Here is a 20,745-nt window from a genome sequence, read left to right as displayed (position 1 = left end):
TGGTGTGATCGTACGCGTGAAAGGGTTAAACTGGCACTCCGGTGATGACGTCATCCGACCGAGAGTCATCACATATGCATATCCACTAATTGTTTATGAGAAGCAGGCATGTAAGAGGCTGACAATTAGCTGAACATATACTTGTTTAATTAGTGACACTGCATTTTAAAATCTTTATTTGATTGTGGCCACATTTTTTATTTTTAAACCTTTATTTGAATATGGCAACATAATATTGCGCTTTACAATATTTCTATGAATAAGATACAATATTTCTCTGACAGAGACCCCTCCCCTATCAGCTAATCACTGTGTGCATAGTTAGTAAGTATTCTGACATTATCCATAGCAATGAGGTCAACCCCACCCTTACTCTTAGTTTAAGACTTCTCTATTCTGTAGTAAAAGTTTGTCTCAGCAGCTATAGGTGAATAAGTTTTAAGATAAAACTCTTAGCTAAAAACTTTTACTGCTATTTAGGAGAACTCTTAGTGGTAAAATAAAATGTTTTGTGAATACGGATTGTGATTTGCTGAATTATGCTACTCACTGAAAAACGGATAAAATTCATCATAAAATGTACTCACCATGGAATGAAGGAGGCTCTCCAATGCTCTTATTTGAGGAACTGCTGTCATCACTGGCTTCAGAGAGTTTGCGGTAGTCATGCATCTTTAAGAAAAAAGTTTTACTGATGTTTTTATAGTGTCCATAAAGTTCACATAAAATACTATTTATTGAGCCCCTTTAGTGTTCAGCGTTTAATTGCAAAAACTGTCCGCAAGGTCTTGTTAATATGTGCTTTAACACTAGAACCGCCACGGGGTCAATTTTACCCGTACCTGTTATTCAAATGTACATAACAGATTTTCAATAAAACACTCAACTCTCCCAGTCATTGACTTTTACTAAAATTGTGTAATTTAAAATCCCCTGGTGTTAAAAAAGTGTTTAGATAACACCAGATCGAAAAACTGAGCATTTATACCTAAAAGCGCCAGCGGGTCAAATTTACCCACTAGATAATGCGTGTATTTTCGCACTGTCATAATCTTGCCGGTTTTTTACAATGTTTTACATTGTACATTGCTAGGCAGCGCCTTTTACTCACTGAATTAGTGGTTATCAGTTTCATAAATAAAGTCAATATGAGTAAAAGAAGGCTGTTGATTTTTGACGAAGAGGTATTTGAAGCACTAAATACCGTGATTATTGGAGATGCGTCCTGGGTCGCTCAACGTCTGACGGCTCATCTGACAGCGATCTCATATTTAGATGTTTTAGCCTAACGTTACACATATTGTTAAAACTTTGGATTATTTATTTAATTTTTGTTTTGCAATTTCTATTTTTTATTGTTCGCTACTGTGTTGCTATTTATTCTAGTCTGTCCGTTTCCTGAAAAAAAAAACGATCAATGTAATGAATACAACCTTCCCCCTACATACAACCTTTTTTTTGTTTATTTGTGTTGTTCTCTTATTCAAATTATAAATGATATAAGTAAATAAATTAATCATTCATTAGGTGAAGCTGTGCACTTGAATTTGACATCGCATCATCCTGTGCAGTGTGCGTGAGTTATTATTACACATGTCTATGGGCTATTTTCGTAATTTAAATAACATTAATTGTCTTAATTTATTGAATAATGACAACGAATTCTAATATTACACCACACAATTATGTAGTTACTTCCTTTTAATTCCCTTTGTCAGAGCAGTCTTGTTTATGTTAAATTGACTGTTATGAAAACCGACTATAGCCTGCACAAAAATCTATAAACAAACGTGCTCACTGTATTATGAAATATCTGATATTCCGATTCTGAAATATGTGCAAGTAAATGTATTTGGAGGTTTAAACACTTTTATAATGACCGTGTTAGTTGATCCATGCCGAGTGATGGGCGCCGCCATGTTAGTTCGCGCTGAATCAAGCTGTGGGATTTACAAAACGCAAATTCATCCTCACCTCCCGGAAAAACATTAAAGTAAGTCTCTGGTGAGCTTGGAGAAGAGCAGAGTAAACTTTATAGTTACCTACACAATGTGTATATGATATCAATAAAACATGTCGTCAGATAACATTTGTAAGGATCATTATTGCCGCTGCCATAGACATCGGCGTGTATTTTGCTTACTATAAATGCATTGTTTTACTAGGACCTATGTGTATGTAAATGGCTGGAACCTAAAATAAGCATTATATGGTTGAAAACACGGAATAGTTGCGATAATATGACAAGCGCTCAGCGCGTCCGATCTGGCTCCGCGCCAGCCAAACCGCCAAAGCAGATTTGAATTCAGCAGCTGATCACGTGACGCGCTGAACGTTCGAATCACACCGGTGTGATCGTACGCTCCAGGGACCAGCCAAGAATGATCACACTGGTGTGATCGTACGCGTGAAAGGGTTAAACTGGCACTCCGGTGATGACGTCATCCGACCGAGAGTCATCACATATGCATATCCACTAATTGTTTATGAGAAGCAGGCATGTAAGAGGCTGACAATTAGCTGAACATATACTTGTTTAATTAGTGACACTGCATTTTAAAATCTTTATTTGATTGTGGCCACATTTTTTATTTTTAAACCTTTATTTGAATATGGCAACATAATATTGCGCTTTACAATATTTCTATGAATAAGATACAATATTTCTCTGACAGAGACCCCTCCCCTATCAGCTAATCACTGTGTGCATAGTTAGTAAGTATTCTGACATTATCCATAGCAATGAGGTCAACCCCACCCTTACTCTTAGTTTAAGACTTCTCTATTCTGTAGTAAAAGTTTGTCTCAGCAGCTATAGGTGAATAAGTTTTAAGATAAAACTCTTAGCTAAAAACTTTTACTGCTATTTAGGAGAACTCTTAGTGGTAAAATAAAATGTTTTGTGAATACGGATTGTGATTTGCTGAATTATGCTACTCACTGAAAAACGGATAAAATTCATCATAAAATGTACTCACCATGTGTTACGGTTGAGCTCCGTGCTGGATGGAACGAGACGAGAGACGAGATAACAAGCAAAAGGTTTAATATAATCCTCAGGTAGCACAAGCAGAAACAAGCAGGAAGATCCACACACGTAGTAACCTTAATAAACAACATTAAAGACCGACAGAGAACTCAGGATACAAACAGGCTTATAAAGGGTGTGCTGATTACCAAGACAGGTGAATGGGATGACGTTAACAAGGGTTAAACCAAAGCAGACAGATCGACGGGGGGAAGACAATGGGAGAAACCAAAACAGTCCAATAAACAGAAACACAAGGAGACATGTAACATTACTCCCCCCTCCGAATAGGCGCGACCTCGCGCCGTAGGAAACAAAAAACAAAATAAACAAGAGGGGCGAAAAAACAGCAGCAAAACAGAGTCCATGTGGGGGGGAGGCTTCGGCGGAGGACGGAAAACAAAAAACAGAGTCCTTAGAGTCCATGGGGGCGACGAAGGTGGGAGGAGCCAGGGAGGAAACAGGAGGGACCCGAAGCAGGAGAAGCCGGTAGAGACCCAGACCGCAGCCATGATGAGGACCCACAGTGGAGCCGACGGAGGGAGGAGCCATGGAGGAGGAAGGGTTGCCGACTCCAGGGGGCCAACCGACAGAGGCGGAGCAGCTGGCAGAGGAGCCCGAGGCGGAGACGGAGAGCCGAAGATCCAGGGCGACACCGAGGATCCGGAGGGCCAAGGCGGAGCCCAAGGCTCCAGCGACTGAGGCGGAAGCGGAGCTCCGGAGGTCCGCTGCGGAGCCGGAGCGACAGAGGACTGAGGTGGAGCCGGAGGGAGGGAGGAGCCCAACGGAGCCGGTGGGACGGAGCGACGAGGCAAAGCCGGAGGAGTGGAGTCCTGAGGCGATGGCGGGACGACGACCGACCAAGGCGGAGCCGGAGGGACGAGGGAGCCCGGTGGAGCTGGTGGGCCGACGGGCGACGGTGGAGACGAGGGCGCTGAGAGCCGTGGTGGAGCCGCAGGGTCGGAGGGCCGAGGCGGAGTTCTGGACTCTGAGGCTGGAGGCGGAGCTGAGGGATCCTCCAGCCATGACGCCGATGAAAGCTGGCAGACCCGCGGCGAGCCCACTGCACAGGTGGTGGGCTGAGGGTGAGCAGAGGGGCTGTCAGGGGACAGCGGTGGCCAGACAGACGAAAGAGGGGGTGGGTGGGAATTCCATATCAACAGATATCTCATGACAGGTAGGTATTTCTGTAGAAAAGTCTATTAAATCCTCAGAGTTGGTTTCCAGAACTTCAGTAAAGAAGTCAATCAAGTCCCCAGAGTTCAGTTCAAGCTCACCCCCAGCGGTGGTGCAGTGGGCAGGGCTCTCCATAGCCCTCTCTTGCTCCACGCAGCACTCCACCGTAGCGGTAGTCGTAGCCGGCTCTCGCACCTGGTCGGACGTGTAGGGCTCTGGCTCTGTGGCGATCCTTTGCTCTGTCGCTCGTGGCTCTGGCTCGTCATCCGCGGTGGGCTCGGGCTCATGCTCCGCATGTCGGGGTGAGGGTTGGCTGGGTTCTGGGTCTGGAGTGGGGCTGACGTCCTCCTTGACGAAGTCAATAGTCCATGACGATCCACAGGACGCCAGCACCCACTCGATGTAGTCCGGCAGGCTCTCTTGAGGACCCTCCCCGGATAGCAGCCCCTTCGTGGTGGTGTTCAGTCCTGCACGGTAGAAAGTGCAAAGGCTGCTATCCGCAAAGTGGGAGTGTTCTGCGAGGAAGATGTAATCTCGGGTGTGGTCCTCAAGAGAGCGTTCCCCCTGCTTCATTATGATGAGGAGAACAGTGGGATCCATGGGGGTAAATCCAAAAAGAAAACACTGAGAAACAAGACGGAAAAAAATAAACGCAGGGGAATAACGCCGGTTAAACTGTTCTCGGTCGGTCTTTCTGTTACGGTTGAGCTCCGTGCTGGATGGAACGAGACGAGAGACGAGATAACAAGCAAAAGGTTTAATATAATCCTCAGGTAGCACAAGCAGAAACAAGCAGGAAGATCCACACACGTAGTAACCTTAATAAACAACATTAAAGACCGACAGAGAACTCAGGATACAAACAGGCTTATAAAGGGTGTGCTGATTACCAAGACAGGTGAATGGGATGACGTTAACAAGGGTTAAACCAAAGCAGACAGATCGACGGGGGAAGACAATGGGAGAAACCAAAACAGTCCAATAAACAGAAACACAAGGAGACATGTAACACCATGGAATGAAGGAGGCTCTCCAATGCTCTTATTTGAGGAACTGCTGTCATCACTGGCTTCAGAGAGTTTGCGGTAGTCATGCATCTTTAAGAAAAAAGTTTTACTGATGTTTTTATAGTGTCCATAAAGTTCACATAAAATACTATTTATTGAGCCCCTTTAGTGTTCAGCGTTTAATTGCAAAAACTGTCCGCAAGGTCTTGTTAATATGTGCTTTAACACTAGAACCGCCACGGGGTCAATTTTACCCGTACCTGTTATTCAAATGTACATAACAGATTTTCAATAAAACACTCAACTCTCCCAGTCATTGACTTTTACTAAAATTGTGTAATTTAAAATCCCCTGGTGTTAAAAAAGTGTTTAGATAACACCAGATCGAAAAACTGAGCATTTATACCTAAAAGCGCCAGCGCGGGTCAAATTTACCCACTAGATAATGCGTGTATTTTCGCACTGTCATAATCTTGCCGGTTTTTTACAATGTTTTACATTGTACATTGCTAGGCAGCGCCTTTTACTCACTGAATTAGTGGTTATCAGTTTCATAAATAAAGTCAATATGAGTAAAAGAAGGCTGTTGATTTTTGACGAAGAGGTATTTGAAGCACTAAATACCGTGATTATTGGAGATGCGTCCTGGGTCGCTCAACGTCTGACGGCTCATCTGACAGCGATCTCATATTTAGATGTTTTAGCCTAACGTTACACATATTGTTAAAACTTTGGATTATTTATTTAATTTTTGTTTTGCAATTTCTATTTTTTATTGTTCGCTACTGTGTTGCTATTTATTCTAGTCTGTCCGTTTCCTGAAAAAAAAAACGATCAATGTAATGAATACAACCTTCCCCCTACATACAACCTTTTTTTTGTTTATTTGTGTTGTTCTCTTATTCAAATTATAAATGATATAAGTAAATAAATTAATCATTCATTAGGTGAAGCTGTGCACTTGAATTTGACATCGCATCATCCTGTGCAGTGTGCGTGAGTTATTATTACACATGTCTATGGGCTATTTTCGTAATTTAAATAACATTAATTGTCTTAATTTATTGAATAATGACAACGAATTCTAATATTACACCACACAATTATGTAGTTACTTCCTTTTAATTCCCTTTGTCAGAGCAGTCTTGTTTATGTTAAATTGACTGTTATGAAAACCGACTATAGCCTGCACAAAAATCTATAAACAAAACAACAGGGCAAAAATATAAGTTGATGACTAGACAATCGTTTTTTTAGGACACTAAACACTTCTTTATCAAGACAGTGGCATAATACAGTGAAATAAAATCTTCCTTAGCCACATCAAAACACTTTTGTTGTCAAAACAAAAAAAAAAAAAAAAAAAAAAAAAAAAAACAATAGGAGATAGCACATATTTGCATTTTTAGCGTATGCCCCTTTGGCAGCGTTTCAAGAGAGTCAGATGTTCTGAGAGTCAGATTGTTATAAATTCACTTTTGTGCCTGAATCAATGCGTTTAACAAATTTAGTTTTCTTTTTTTTTCTTTCTTTCTTTCTTTCTTTCTTTCTTTCTTTCTTTCTTTCTTTCTTTCTTTCTTTCTTTCTTCTTCTCTATTTCTAAGGAAATTGATAAAGGTTTTAAATTATGCAACAGCTGACAATCATATCTGTGTAACAGTCCTGAAATATATATATATATATATATATATATATATATATATAATGTGTGTGTGTTAACTTACCGGGAAGTCACCCATGTCTCCAACCCACCTCACAGAAGACCTAATTAATAAAAAAGTAAACACAAAACACACCATCTATTTAGAATACAAGTTCTCTTTTTCTTTACTTCTTTTTTGTTATATTTGCGTATAAACAACTGAATATATTTTTATGGATCTGTGTGTGAAAGGAATACTGTGGGCTGTCAATTTATTTCAGAACAGAAATTTTATATTAAACATAAACATATTTAAAATTTTGTACCATCAGTCTGTAATGAATTTCTGGCTGAATAACAGTAATAAATAAATAAATAAATAAATAGATAAGATTTAAACATTAAAAAAATAATAATAATAAAAAAAAACAACAAAAAAACAAATTGAGATTTACTTGTCATTTATTTTGGTGATTCTGAACCTTAGATGTTTTGGATTCTTTAAAATAAAACAGATTATTGGCTTAATGGCCTTTAGTTGTAATGCATTTAATAGACTCACATCGTTTTACATTGACATATAAGTTGCCTTTCATGATAACATTTAGTATTTCAACTTGACAGATTTATTTAATTGAGCTTATAGAGTTTAGTTGGAATACCTTCATGAAAGTAAGGTCAAACTGTATATATGAAGAGTTCAGATGCAAAACCAGCTAAATCTAGACATCTTTCTTTAAAAAATGCATTTTTATCAGGCTCAGATGTATAGGTTACTATGTAAGTACCGGTACTTCTGATTGGGCTGAGGCTGCTATTTTAGTGAGTTTGAAGAAAAAGTATTAGATGGACGTATAATATGTGTTGAGAGCATTCTCTCAGTATCATTATCTCATTTTTGACCGAGATGGCTTTTAGCTGGTTTTGCATCTGAACCCTTCATATACAGGTGCATCTCATGAGCTGTAAGCTCTAATCATCAAAATTAAAACAAACAAACAAACAAACAAACAAACAAACAAAACTTCAGAAATGTTTTACTTTACATGTAATAAATCCAGAATATATGAAAGTTTCAGTTTTTTAAATAAGTTACAAACAAGAAAAAATAACTTTTTCACCATATTCTAATTTTTTGAGATGCACCTGTATAAGATGTTTTACAACAATGTTCTACTACAATTCAAATGACTTCAAACAAGAATACATCTACATTAGGGATGCACATCTTTATGCATATCCAATTATACAATACATTAAAGTTACATATGAAGCAGCTACCAATACGACCCCTACTACAATCCAGTGCAATTTTGATTAGATTTAACTTTGCAATTAAATCCAATACAATTCAATGTAATTAATAAAATTATTTGGTGGAAGATGCAGCTCTATCTCTTCCATGTTAATCTACATTCTATGTGACTCTCAGGCCATGCCTCGGTCTCCGTAGTGTTATGATATGTCATATTCATGTAGCAGCAGTGATGAGAAAATGCGCTTGAGAAACAGTCTAGAGGGGAGAAATCAGTCTACATATAAAATATTGGACACACATTTTTGATCACTTTCTAAATAATTAAAGTATAGTGCATTTACTAATAATTATATATTAAGAAACCCAAAGGTTTTTACCAATGCAAATATGTTAGAAACGATGCACTGTGGTACAAATGCCAACTCTTTAAAACTGATGCATTGCATTGTTAACTTTTATTGCCGATGCATCGATGCAAATTGGTGAACCATCCTTAAATACATGGCAGTGGTCTAAATCACCTGACTTCTTTGGATTAGATATTCACCCTTATCAGACACTCTGGATACTTTGATATTTTTGTTTGTTTGTTTGTTTGTTTGTTTGTTTGTTTCCCCCCGTTTTTTATTTAAATAAGGCCTGCAAATTTTGGCACACTGTTTCAGATGATAGGCACGACCTATCATCTGACTTCTATAGAGATCATACCTGCAATTGCATCTGACTATTGACAGTGATGAACAGAGTTTGTTGTTTTATACATTCTCAAAACATAACTGATTGTGTTTACAAGGATATTTTTCTTTACATTGAAATATTTTGTAGAAATTCAACACTAAATGATTTGTTTTAAAAATAGATCTAAAATAATGTAACATATTGGCTGAGTAAAAGTGATACAGTTCAGTTATTCTAGTGTAGGTCAGATTCACATGGGTGTAGGCTACATAGACACTACTGTCTCAGCAGGCCAAACATCTATGTGAAAACACATACATATCTGGCGCAAAATAATCCTTCATTAATGTTTCCCTTTTCATGATATAACTTAGTGGAGTTCGGATTGCAGTGGAGATCGTGGTGGAGCTAACTGAGGGGGTCCATAGACCATAACAGAAAATCAGTGTATAACTCCAACTTGGCATAAAAAGCATGAATAAATCCTACGACTGCTAATAACTTAACATATTAACTTAACATACTCCACATTCACGCTGTAACTTCAAATATTAGTCTACTGAAACTTATTTCTCTTATTTCTGTGATCTGGTTAACCAGTGGTTGGAGCAAAATATCTAACATTAACTTTGACAGTGAATTTTGTAAATGTTGTTTGGGAAACCTAAAACTTCAACTTACTTCAAACAGGGCTGCCAACATTTGAGTTCATCCTGGAATGTAAAATATAATGAAGAAAAAAAAAAAAAAAAAAAAAGTTTATCAAGGTTATTTTCGTAAATGAAAACTAAAACTAACACGAAAACTATTGGTCAAAAAACATTTTCGTGAACTGAAATAAAAATAAAAAAAAAAAATAAATAAATAAATAATATAAATTAAAAACTAAAACGAAACGAAACTAACAACAGTTCCCATAAAAACTAACTGAAATAAAATAATAATTATCAAAAATAAATAATCGTTTTGGTAATAATTACGTTCTCGTCCGGTGGCGGAAAAAAATGTACGAGTTGTGTGGCAGTTTAGGGAAATAGCCTACCTGTAAACGGTGCATCATTAGACGTGAGGTTATCTGACGGATAGATGAAAACAGTTTAAAACCGATTCCTGCACGGGTGCTGTTTGGTAAACGCGCACCAACAGTAGGCTGCTTAACAGAACACCCGATCCGTTATCCGGCAGCAGTACATTCTGTACCCGACTCGGCCCGTTTGACATAGCCTAGACAGTGACCTGAACCGCATTAAATCTGCTGCAACAGTAAGGCAAAATTATTTATTTTCTCACGTAACACTAACGATTAAACCAAAAATAGGCATTCGAAGTTTGTTCTTTGTAGTAAAATAGACAAGCAGCGAAAAAAACCAAAGATGAGAACAATGTAAACAATGTCACTTTTGCCCACATTTTGTGAGCAATCTGTTTTGAACAACACGCTTATAATTCTTCATAAATTAAAAGAACATTGAAATATGCCTTAATTATTGCCTAAATGTGATTGTCTCTGCAGTGCATACGTTCCAAAACGTATAAAATAAAATTATAGCCTACAAAAAGCGAGCAACAAGCGCAACCTATAAGCTGTCCTTCACTTCAGCTGGAGCACGAATCCAATAGTGTGCAACGCTGCGAATAGAAAAGCTCTGCCAGTATTATTGAATTGAATTAGTTCCAGTTATGCGCGTTTGTTTGCGAGAAAGCAAGCATGACATGATAGTTACAGTATCGTGATTATGGTTAAATAGGATAAAATATCCAATATAAACGAATTACATTTATTTTCGAATTAAATATTATAACTCACATTTACTGCTTTTAATTATGATTATGTAAGTGCAACTTGTCTAGATTTATAGAGAAAAAAACAAAATAAAAAGTAAAACTAACAAAATTATTAATGAAACTAATAAAAACGAAACTAAATTTTATTGCAAATTTCAAAACGATATTAAAATAAAACGAATTTAAAAAAGCAAAACTATAATAACCTTGATATATATATATATATATATATATATATATATATATATATATATATATATATATATATATATATGCAAAAGTGTCGTTTGAAATTCTTAATAAAACGAGTAGAATTGGAATGCTTTGCTTCTTGTTATCAAAGGTCACCTGATCTGTCGTGTCTGTCAGCGCGTTATATGAGATGACGCTCGAGGCACACAACAGACAAGTCGGGTCTTTGAGTTCGAAGCTAAAATAAATGTTCCTTTCAGTACAATTAACCCTTTCACGCGTACGATCACACCGGTGTGATCATTCTTGGCTGGTCCCTGGAGCGTACGATCACACCGGTGTGATTCGAACGTTCAGCGCGTCACGTGATCAACCGCTGAATTCAAATCTGCTTTGGCGCTTTGGCTGGCGCTGAGCCAGATCGGACGCGCTGAGCGCTTGTCATATTATCCCAACTATTCCATGTTTTCAACCATATAATGCTTATTTTCCAGACATAGGTTCCAGACATTTACATACACATACGTCCTAGTAAAACGATGCATTTATAGTTAGCAAAATACACGCCAATGTCTATGGCAGCGGCAATAATGATCCTTACAAATGTTATCTGACGACATGTTTCATTGATATCATATACACACTGTGTAGATAACTATAAAGTTTACTCTGCTTTTCTCCAAGCTCACCAGAGACTTACTTTAATGTTTTTCGGGAGGAGAGGATGAATTTGCGTTTTGTAAATCCCACAGCTCGGATTCAGCGCGAACTAACATGGCGGCGCCCATCACTCGGCATAGATCAACTAACACGCTCATTATAAAAGTGTTTAAACCTCCAAATACATTTACTTGCACATATTTCAGAATCGGAATATCAGATATTTCATAATACAGTGAGCACGTTTGTGAATATTAATAATAAAAAGGGAAAAACTATGTAAAAGTGATACATGTGTACTACAGCGCTATGTGGCTGCGTCACGTGACAAACACAACGCGTCGCCATGGAAACAATAAGGCTATACGTTCTAAATAACGGTCGCCTAAAAAAACTCACTCTGGGGGCTCAGCTAGAATATTTTAAACTCACGTGTGAAAGGGTTAATGAATGACTGCCCCCCCCAGACGAGAGCCAATCAAGATTTTGTCTGAGCTATGAAAAATAAATAATTCATATTTTTTCATTTTATTTATATTATATTATTATTCTAGTGGATTGAATAAGTACGTTTTGGTTAAATTAATTTCAACTGAAGCCCCTTATCATCGCGAGTCGCGTCTCATGATTCTCAGCTTGTCTTGATAGAGAGGACTCTCTTTTCGTTATTTTCCCGGTTTTGCAAGTTAACTGTTTGGCTACATCAAAAACAAGTTTCTCAGTTATGAGGAAAGTAGGAAACTGGCTCCGAACTTCAATGGCACATATCTTCAGTTTTCCTCTTTTTACTCACTTTCCTTCGTTTTTAAATAGTTTGTTAATGCGCAGTGCACATTTTACTTTCACTTTTAAATTAGCGGCAATTCAGCGTCAATTGCTTGAATCCCATTCAAGCAACAACAAAATACAACGTTAAACTCACTTAGCCTATAGAACTTTTATTAACAAAACCAATAAAAATAGCTTACACCATGCTATATGTTTAATATAAAATAACAAATAACTTAGGCTAAGCCTACATACATTTTAAATAGCCTAGTATATAAAACTGAAAATCGGTAAACACCTTGGAACCAAATAAATAGCTATAACGTTTATTAGCAAAACGAATAAGAAAGAAATTACACAAAGTAAAAACCAGCAAACACTGTACAACCAAATAAATAAGAAACGAATGTTCAAAAAACTTGGAAAACCACCACAGATACACGGCAAAAGTCAACAGGTTTTTCAAAATAAAAACATTGCTAAACTTCCACCATCGTCTTGTCTGTCTCGCCTGACTTCACTCTTCTTGTCGGTCAGCTCGTCACTTTGCAGGCTGTAAAGTAAAATCTGATCTGCGATGCGACTGTCGTTCGGAAATCTGCATTGAGCAGCCGCGTTCAGTTTTATTTGTCTGTTCTCCACTGAACTAAATAATATTTTATTACTATATAAAAAAAAAAAAAAAAAAATCAAAATGTTGGTGGTGGTCGGTGCCGCGGTGGGCAAGTGACGTAACCGGTGTTGCAGCAAGCCTATTCTCTGCATTAGGTAACGTATATATATATATATATATATATATATATATATATATATTTTAACTCTTTGTACCGCAGTCATTGTTCATTCTAAATGTATTTTAATGTAGAATATGTTACATAAATAAATCATAATCTCTGCGTTAACATGAATCATATTGCTGAAACGTTAGCTCTCGAGTGTCTTAAAGAACGAGGCGATGAGAAAGAAATACGTTGAGAGAGAAAAAACTCGACGATAAAACTAAATTGCAATTAAAATACATCGAAACAACCGATCTAAATCATTTAAGTAACACAAATAAAACATTTGAAGTTACCTGTTTAGTTACAACAATATTAACTTCTAAGCGTTTTGCTCCTCTGTCTTCTTTCTCTTCTCTTCAAGTAGTACATGAACGGAAACACTGAGTATCTTACTTTTTTTTTTTTTTTTTTTTTCTGCTGGTGGCTTGAGATTCATCAGAAGTCCATCATCTGTAGCTCTGATTTTTTGTAATAGTGAGATTACCTGACTGTCCAGTTTCAGCCTGTCTCTGAATTTCTCATCACACTTCTCACTCCCGAGGCGTCAAAAACTGCAGAAAGGTCAAGCGCCTCTAGCGTCACTATGAAGACGTCAGCGGCGCCCCTCGGCGTCACTATATCGACGAACTGCGACCTACATTGATTTCAATGGGAAACTTTTGGCGTCAGAACACAGATGCGAAGGACATGAGACGATGATCGCTATGAAATCACGTTCAGGAAGTCTCATTCAGCACACAACGCGATATTTGCCATCAGTTTACGTGTGCCACAGGTTGGGTGAGTAGTCGTAAATATGTTGTCTTAATGTTTGTTTTAAAATGTGTCCTGTCTTCTTTATTAATCAGATTAGCGCTGTGTGTTTATTCGCTTAATTATATCTGTCTTTGCTTTTCATTGTGTTTAACTAAAGGAACACACCTGCTAACTGGGGCGATTAAACTCTGTCTGTCACGTGACATATATAGACCTTCCATCAGTTTTATATTCATATCAGGTTCAAAGATGTAAGTTGTATTTGTAGTAAAATCATGGTAACCACAACACTTACAACAGTTGTTGTTAGATTATATATTGAATTCTCTGCCAGATATTACTGAGAGTCTTCCTGTTTGTGCTTTCTCTCTCCCTCCTATCTACTGTACTCCCCCTCCCTATACCTCTTTGTTTTTGAAGTATATATATAGTTTGAATAACAGGATGAATTTAGGAATAGGTTACACCCAGATCTAAATCTGATATTTCATTATATGCACAATAAGGTCTTTCACTGCATGAAAACACTAATTTCCGGGATAAATCGGACAATGGAAATTTCAGTGAAACTTAAGGTGTACGACCCGTGTACGAAAATTCCCCAGGCAACGTGTGCCGAGTCCGTACACGTCCATACACTCGCGATGCACTGAGATTTTCGGATACAGGATATTTCTGACTGCACACACTAGACGTGTTCAGAGATTTCCAGTATAACGGCCATATTTGTATAACCACAGTTTTACAACCAAAACACTTGTTTTTAACTATAATAGCCATGTTTTTATGTAACATGGTTAACTGTCATAAGGAGCAAGCACTGTTTTTTGGGGTGTTCATCGATTAAAAATGAATCGACCAGTCATCCGTAGGCAAGTTTAACCCTTTCACGCGTACGATCACACCAGTGTGATCATTCTTGGCTGGTCCCTGGAGCGTACGATCACACCGGTGTGATTCGAACGTTCAGCGCGTCACGTGATCAGCTGCTGAATTCAAATCTGCTTTGGCGCTTTGGCTGGCTCTGAGCCAGATCGGACGCGCTGAGAGTGCTTGTCATATTATCGCAACTATTCAGTGTTTTCAACCATATAATGCTTATTTTAGGTTCCAGACATTTACATACACATACGTCCTAGTAAAACGATGCATTTATAGTTAGCAAAATACAGGCTGATGTCTATGGAAGCGGCAATAATGATCCTTACAAATGTAATCTGACGACATGTTTTATTGATATCATATATACATTGTGTAGGTAACTATAAAGTTTACTCTGCTCTTCTCCAAGCTCACCAGAGACTTACTTTAATGTTTTTCGGGAGGAGAGGATGATTTGCGTTTTGTAAATCACACAGCTCGGATTCAGCGCGAACTAACATGGCGGCGCCCATCACTCGGCATAGATCAACTAACACGCTCATTATAAAAGTGTTTAAACCTCCAAATACATTTACTTGCACATATTTCAGAATCAGAATATCAGATATTTCATAATACAGTGGCACGTTTGTGAATATTAATAATAAAAAGGGGAAAACTATATAAGTGATACATGTGTCATACAGCGCTATTGTGGCTGCGGTGTGTCAGGTGACAAACACGACGCGTCGCCATGGAAACAATAAGACTATACGTTCTAAATAACGGTCGCCTAAAAAAAAACTCACTCTGGGGGCTCAGCTAAAATATTTTAAACTCACGTGTGAAAGGGTTAAATGAATCCGAATTGAATGAATCTAAATGTGTCTTTTGATTAACAGAATCACACAATTTGAGTGAGATTAATATAAATCCACACATTCGCGGGTAGTGTTGGATCACGGGGTTTGTTATAGTTTGGTAATCGAGGTAATGAACACAGCTATACCACGCACGGACATTTCAGGCCTCGCATATGAAGCTGAATCACCCGAGATTCTCAATTTTTTACGCCCGTGAATCGAATCTTTTTGGAATCGACTCTGAGCATCACTGTTCTTTGCGCGCGCGCTGACGGAGTCCGGTATTTTATGAGAGATTTACCTCAGACGAAGGTAAGTGCGAATATATAAAACCATTTTAAATAACATGTTTATAAGTACATAACATTAAAAGTTGTTCGATGCTGTAATATTTTTAAACTGTATTTCTAGCATGACGTTGTTAAGCGTCCTTCATTCCCGCTTCAGCTGCTCCGTTGTTGTGCGCGCTGATTTTCTGAGAGATTTACCACAGACGAAGGTTAGTATGCATACATAAAACCATTTAAATAACGTCATGTTTATCAGATATAACATGTTATATAATTTCTTTCGAACTGTATTTCTAGCCCGGTGCTGTTTCGAGCCGTTCGTTCCGCTTCAGCGGGCTTCAGTCAGCGCGTGACAGCCGTCGAGTGTTTTCAGAGAGATTTATGTCAGAAGAAAGTAAGAGAGTGTTTACGGAAACGTTTTAAATGGTCTATTTACCAAAACATAGTATTACGTGTTTTAATGTATATTTTTGAGTGGGTTCATGCTGTAAAATTAGCAAATTTAATTTAATCTAGCTGCCCTGGTAAAATGCTAATGTTAACTGGTACTTAGCAACTGCTACATACATTTAAAAAAAGTTTTTTTTTTTTTTTTTTCTTTTTTTAAGCTATTATCTATTTAGCTATTTAATAGTTAGCTATTAGTAAAATGCATGTGTGTATTAATTAATGTTTGTTTAGAGAGCGTGCTTTAGTTGTTAACATATATTTCCCATTGACAAATCTGCAGACACATTCTCCTGAACTGCTTTCAGAGGCTCCAAACACTGCAGCTGACTTTGGATTCACCTGAGACAGCCTCTGAGGAGAAATGGTGTGTATTAGCAACATAATTTGTTAATGTATCATAATTTTAAAAATGATTTTCATAATTTCAAAGTACATCGTAAATTTCGCTTTTTTTATTCATGCCTATGTTCTAGTTTAAGTGTAGAAATCTACCGTGTATTTTGTTTTATTATGATGTGATTTAATGTTTATATAATGTATTTATATGTTTTAAGTTAGAAAGTCAGTGCTGCCATTCTTCTGGAAAACTGCTGCTCTTCAAAGAACAGTCATCAATCAGGTAATTTGCACACTGAAATATTTCTGGAATACCATTCATTTACCTAGATTATTTTATGTTTTATCCAGTTACTAAATCTGCAAGATAGCACTTTGACTAGCTTTTAATTTTTTCATATTCTTAACGAAGTTTATTTTAACAAAGTTTAAGAGATACATTTTCAGATCATCCAACCAATTAACATCAGAGTAAGTCTATATATTGCCACTTTTCTCACCTCCATTCCTAGAGGACAGCAAGCCAAGTATTCTTATTCTTACCCCTTCCTATGTACATCTTCAGTTCACTCAGTTTTGTTGTGGCTACGTCATATTAACTTGTGGGAATGTTTTGCAGGATGTAGACAGCATTCGAAAGGAGTTTATCATGAATAAATGTTACATAAAGCACATAAAATAAAATAGGCCTACAAGAAAACATTTCTATCCATCCCACAGTCTTGTAAGTCCATAAACTGATTTTATACATTTAATAATAATAACATATAAATAAATAAGAAGACTCAATCAGTTAATGGATTTGCCAGACTGTGGTTTTATCCATCTCTGATAATCCCAGGTTGCTATGATCACGCAGGTTTGTTTACATATACGAGAAATCGATGTTGTTTCCTCAACACAGGATCTTGAGGCCACAACTTCATATTGCGTGGCCACGACATAAGGATGTCATTACCTCGACAAAATAATCTCGTGGCCACAACAAAACTAAGTGAACCGAACATGTCCCCTCCCTGTCCAAATAAATATCCTCCTGACTACCAGGGAAAACAAGTTTTGTTATTTGAATATTTTTTTTATGTCATTACATTGTTTAGAGCATAAGAAAAAAAAAAAAAAAAAAAAACATTTTTGAAAAATTATATTTTATTCATAAGTTATGCTCCGTCCTCTGTAGAGGACACCAGAACTTTAAACATATTTAAAAATAAATAAATACAAAGACATTAATAGACATAAACTGGCAAAAACAGTGGGATTTGGTTTTAATCACAAATCAAATTAAATTTTTTATACCAAACTTTATATAAAGATGATTCTCAACTATGTTATGAAAGATATAACAGAATATACCATTTTTCTTTATGCAAAATGTGTGTAAAATGGCCATGAATGGCTTCTCCCAATTATCCCATTATAAACAATGTATCTATAAACTGTATCTAATTTGCACATTAATGTGTTTTTTGGGCAACATATAATGCAAAAATAAGTGTAATAATGGGAGCAATAATTGGCAACATTTTCATAATAATATCAAATATTTCATAGCAATATTGAAATATAATTTCTAATAAACATGCTTTAAGTCCCGGTGTCCTCTACAGTGGACATGTAAGAAATTGATGTCCTGTTTTATAACAAAAAGTCATATTTTGAATTGAAACCCCATAACATTTTCTTGAGATGTTGTTTCATGACAAACAACTTGAAAATTGGTCAGATTTAAATGATCATTACAAAATATTATCATATTTCCATAAGGGTGTTAAATTTGATCACTAAATTAATGTCAACCATTTTTAAAGGCCAAGGAGAGGGAGTGGTAATGGTGAAACTTCCAAACATTTGGTATCTCTGAAAAGCTCTGATTGTGCTCTGTACAGGACATCCATATTTAACACTGTGACATGTAAGATCTCAGAGAAATCACTAAAAACTAATGTCCTCTACAGAGGACAAAACTCCATAGCTGGTAGTCAGGAGGATATGAGAACTCAAGAATTGCTGTACAATTCAGCTAATAAAATAGCTGCCTGTTATCATTGCATTTTTATTATCATGTTATGTTTAATGTTTCCAGCTTATGCTTAAGCAATTAAAACTGTACAATGTATTTAGAAAAAATGTGTTTTTTTATTTTAATTTTTTCACAGGATCCTCTGTTTCCAGACCCAACCATTCATCTGAAGGACTGTGAAAATATGACAGAACCACCAGTGACAACAAAATAAATAGAAAGGACATGGCAGAGGAAGATAGGGGTATTGATATTTCACTGAACTTAGTCTGCTGTACTCACTGTTTCACACATACGGTTGTGGTCAAAAGTTTACATCACATTGCAGAATAAGCATAATGTTATTAAACAAAATAAGTTATTATTATTATTATTATTATTATTATTATTATTATTTAGGGCTTGATTAAAAAGAAAAGGAATAGTGTTTCATGTTTGTTTTGTGATGGTGTTTCATGAGTCCTTTGTTTGCCCTGAGCAGTTCAACTGCCCGCTTTTCTTTTAGAAAAATCCTCAAGATCCTGCAAGATCCTTCTCAGGTGTTCCAGCATCTTTTCATGTGAACCCTTTTCAGCAGTGACTATGATTTCGGATCCATCTTTTCACACTGAGGACAATTGAGGGACTCATACATAACTATTACAAAAGGTAAACACATTTACTGATGCTCAAGAAAGCAACACAATGCATTAAAGGAACACTTAGCTTTTTTTTGCTAATAGCTTAGCATAGATCATTGAATCAGATTAGATTGAGTCCTTCAGTTTTCCTCAGAGTGAAACAGTGGATCTCAAAATCATAAATCATTGTTGGATGGGACAAATATGCAAAAGATGCTGGAAAACCAAAGAATTTGCTTGACTTGGAGAATTTTTCTGAAGAACAGCAAGCAAAACACTGTAAGCATAAGAAGATTGTAGAACCTGCAGCCATCACGGGACTTGTGAAAAACATAAAACATAAAAACTGTGGGTCATCCGGGTAATCTCACAGTATTAAGAATCAAGTGTATGTAAACTTTTGAACTTTTTTATAAATTATATATTTTCATTTTTATAAATTCAGTTTAATTTTTTATTAATTCAGTATATGGAATTATCTTTTATATCTGTAAAAACTGTTTATTCAGTACAGTACTAAAAAATAGCATGCAATGTTCGTGATCTCTCTTTGGTTAAAATGATTGCATGTTCTGCTAAGGGTGTGTCAATTTATGAGCATAACAGTATCATCTGTAGCTTCTGAAGGGCAGGATTAAATGGAAAAAAAATGGCATGGTCCTGATGGTGTAGAGTATGTGTGAGTGACTGAGATGGAGCAGCAATCACTGCCCTGACTTTGCAGTGTCCATTGCAAGTGTATTTGTTATTATGTTTGTTTTTGATAAGTATATTTTTTTGTTTCTTTTCTTTTTTTATTTTTTAATAATTTAATTATTTAATCGGTGTAATGATTTACTTGAACTGTGTTATATGTCTGTGTTTGCAAAATATTTTTCTCAATCTAAATGATTAGTTAAATGTAGCAGTCCTGTTGCATTTGTTGAATAATATTTGCAGTCCTGTTAAATGTTTGCAGTCCTGCATTTGCTGAAAAAATAAAATAAGAGTTTTGTTGATACTTTGCTGTGTTTGTGGCTTTCTTTACAGCGTTTATAAGTGCATATGACGCATTTTTGTTAAGAAGGCCAGTAGAATTTAAAATATATGAAGTGCACGGTAATTTACAGACGTTTACTGAGATATATGATCGTCCGTTTACGGAGATTTAACTGCTTGTGCCCTGGATTTTGCGGGGGATTTACTTCTCGTGCACAGGACGACACGTGAATTTACCGGTGAGTGCGTCAACATTTCCGTCTGTGTCTGGGGGTTTATCGCGTTAGTGAGCGGACTGGAAAACTGCCGCGCACAAAAAAGTCCGTTTCTGTCCGTGTCAAGAAATCAGAAACGCCAGTGCACATACACGGAAACTGCCGGGAACAAGCCGTTTACGGGTTTGTGCGCTGACGTGAACAGTCCGGAAACGCGCATTTTCATGCAGTGAATTTGTTTTGTATGACGCATATATCCCTGGTGAAAAAACCAGCATATGCTGGTAGATATGTTTTGATGCTGGAATGCTGGTTACAGTGGCGGTTCTACACTGAATTGCTCCCCGGGCGAGACTCCCTCCCGGCGCCCCGCACAC

The 20,745-nt window shown here is 36.9% G+C and overlaps 1 long non-coding RNA gene across 1 annotated transcript; it reads left to right on the top strand.

Moving 5' to 3' along the window:
* The first annotated feature begins 13,749 nt into the window (after positions 1-13,749).
* LOC127157353 (uncharacterized) lies at positions 13,750-20,173 on the top strand. The gene is made up of 6 exons (XR_007825884.1): positions 13,750-14,608; positions 15,445-15,955; positions 16,044-16,140; positions 16,477-16,560; positions 16,751-16,815; positions 18,692-20,173. It is a non-coding gene; the product is annotated as an uncharacterized LOC127157353 (long non-coding RNA).
* Positions 20,174-20,745: the final 572 nt, after the last annotated feature.

Source organism: Labeo rohita, unplaced genomic scaffold (assembly GCF_022985175.1).
Source record: "Labeo rohita strain BAU-BD-2019 unplaced genomic scaffold, IGBB_LRoh.1.0 scaffold_1050, whole genome shotgun sequence".
Taxonomy (NCBI): Eukaryota; Metazoa; Chordata; class Actinopteri; order Cypriniformes; family Cyprinidae; genus Labeo; species Labeo rohita.
Note: the sequence above shows the minus strand (reverse complement) of the source record. Positions and strands in the feature narration are given on the sequence as shown.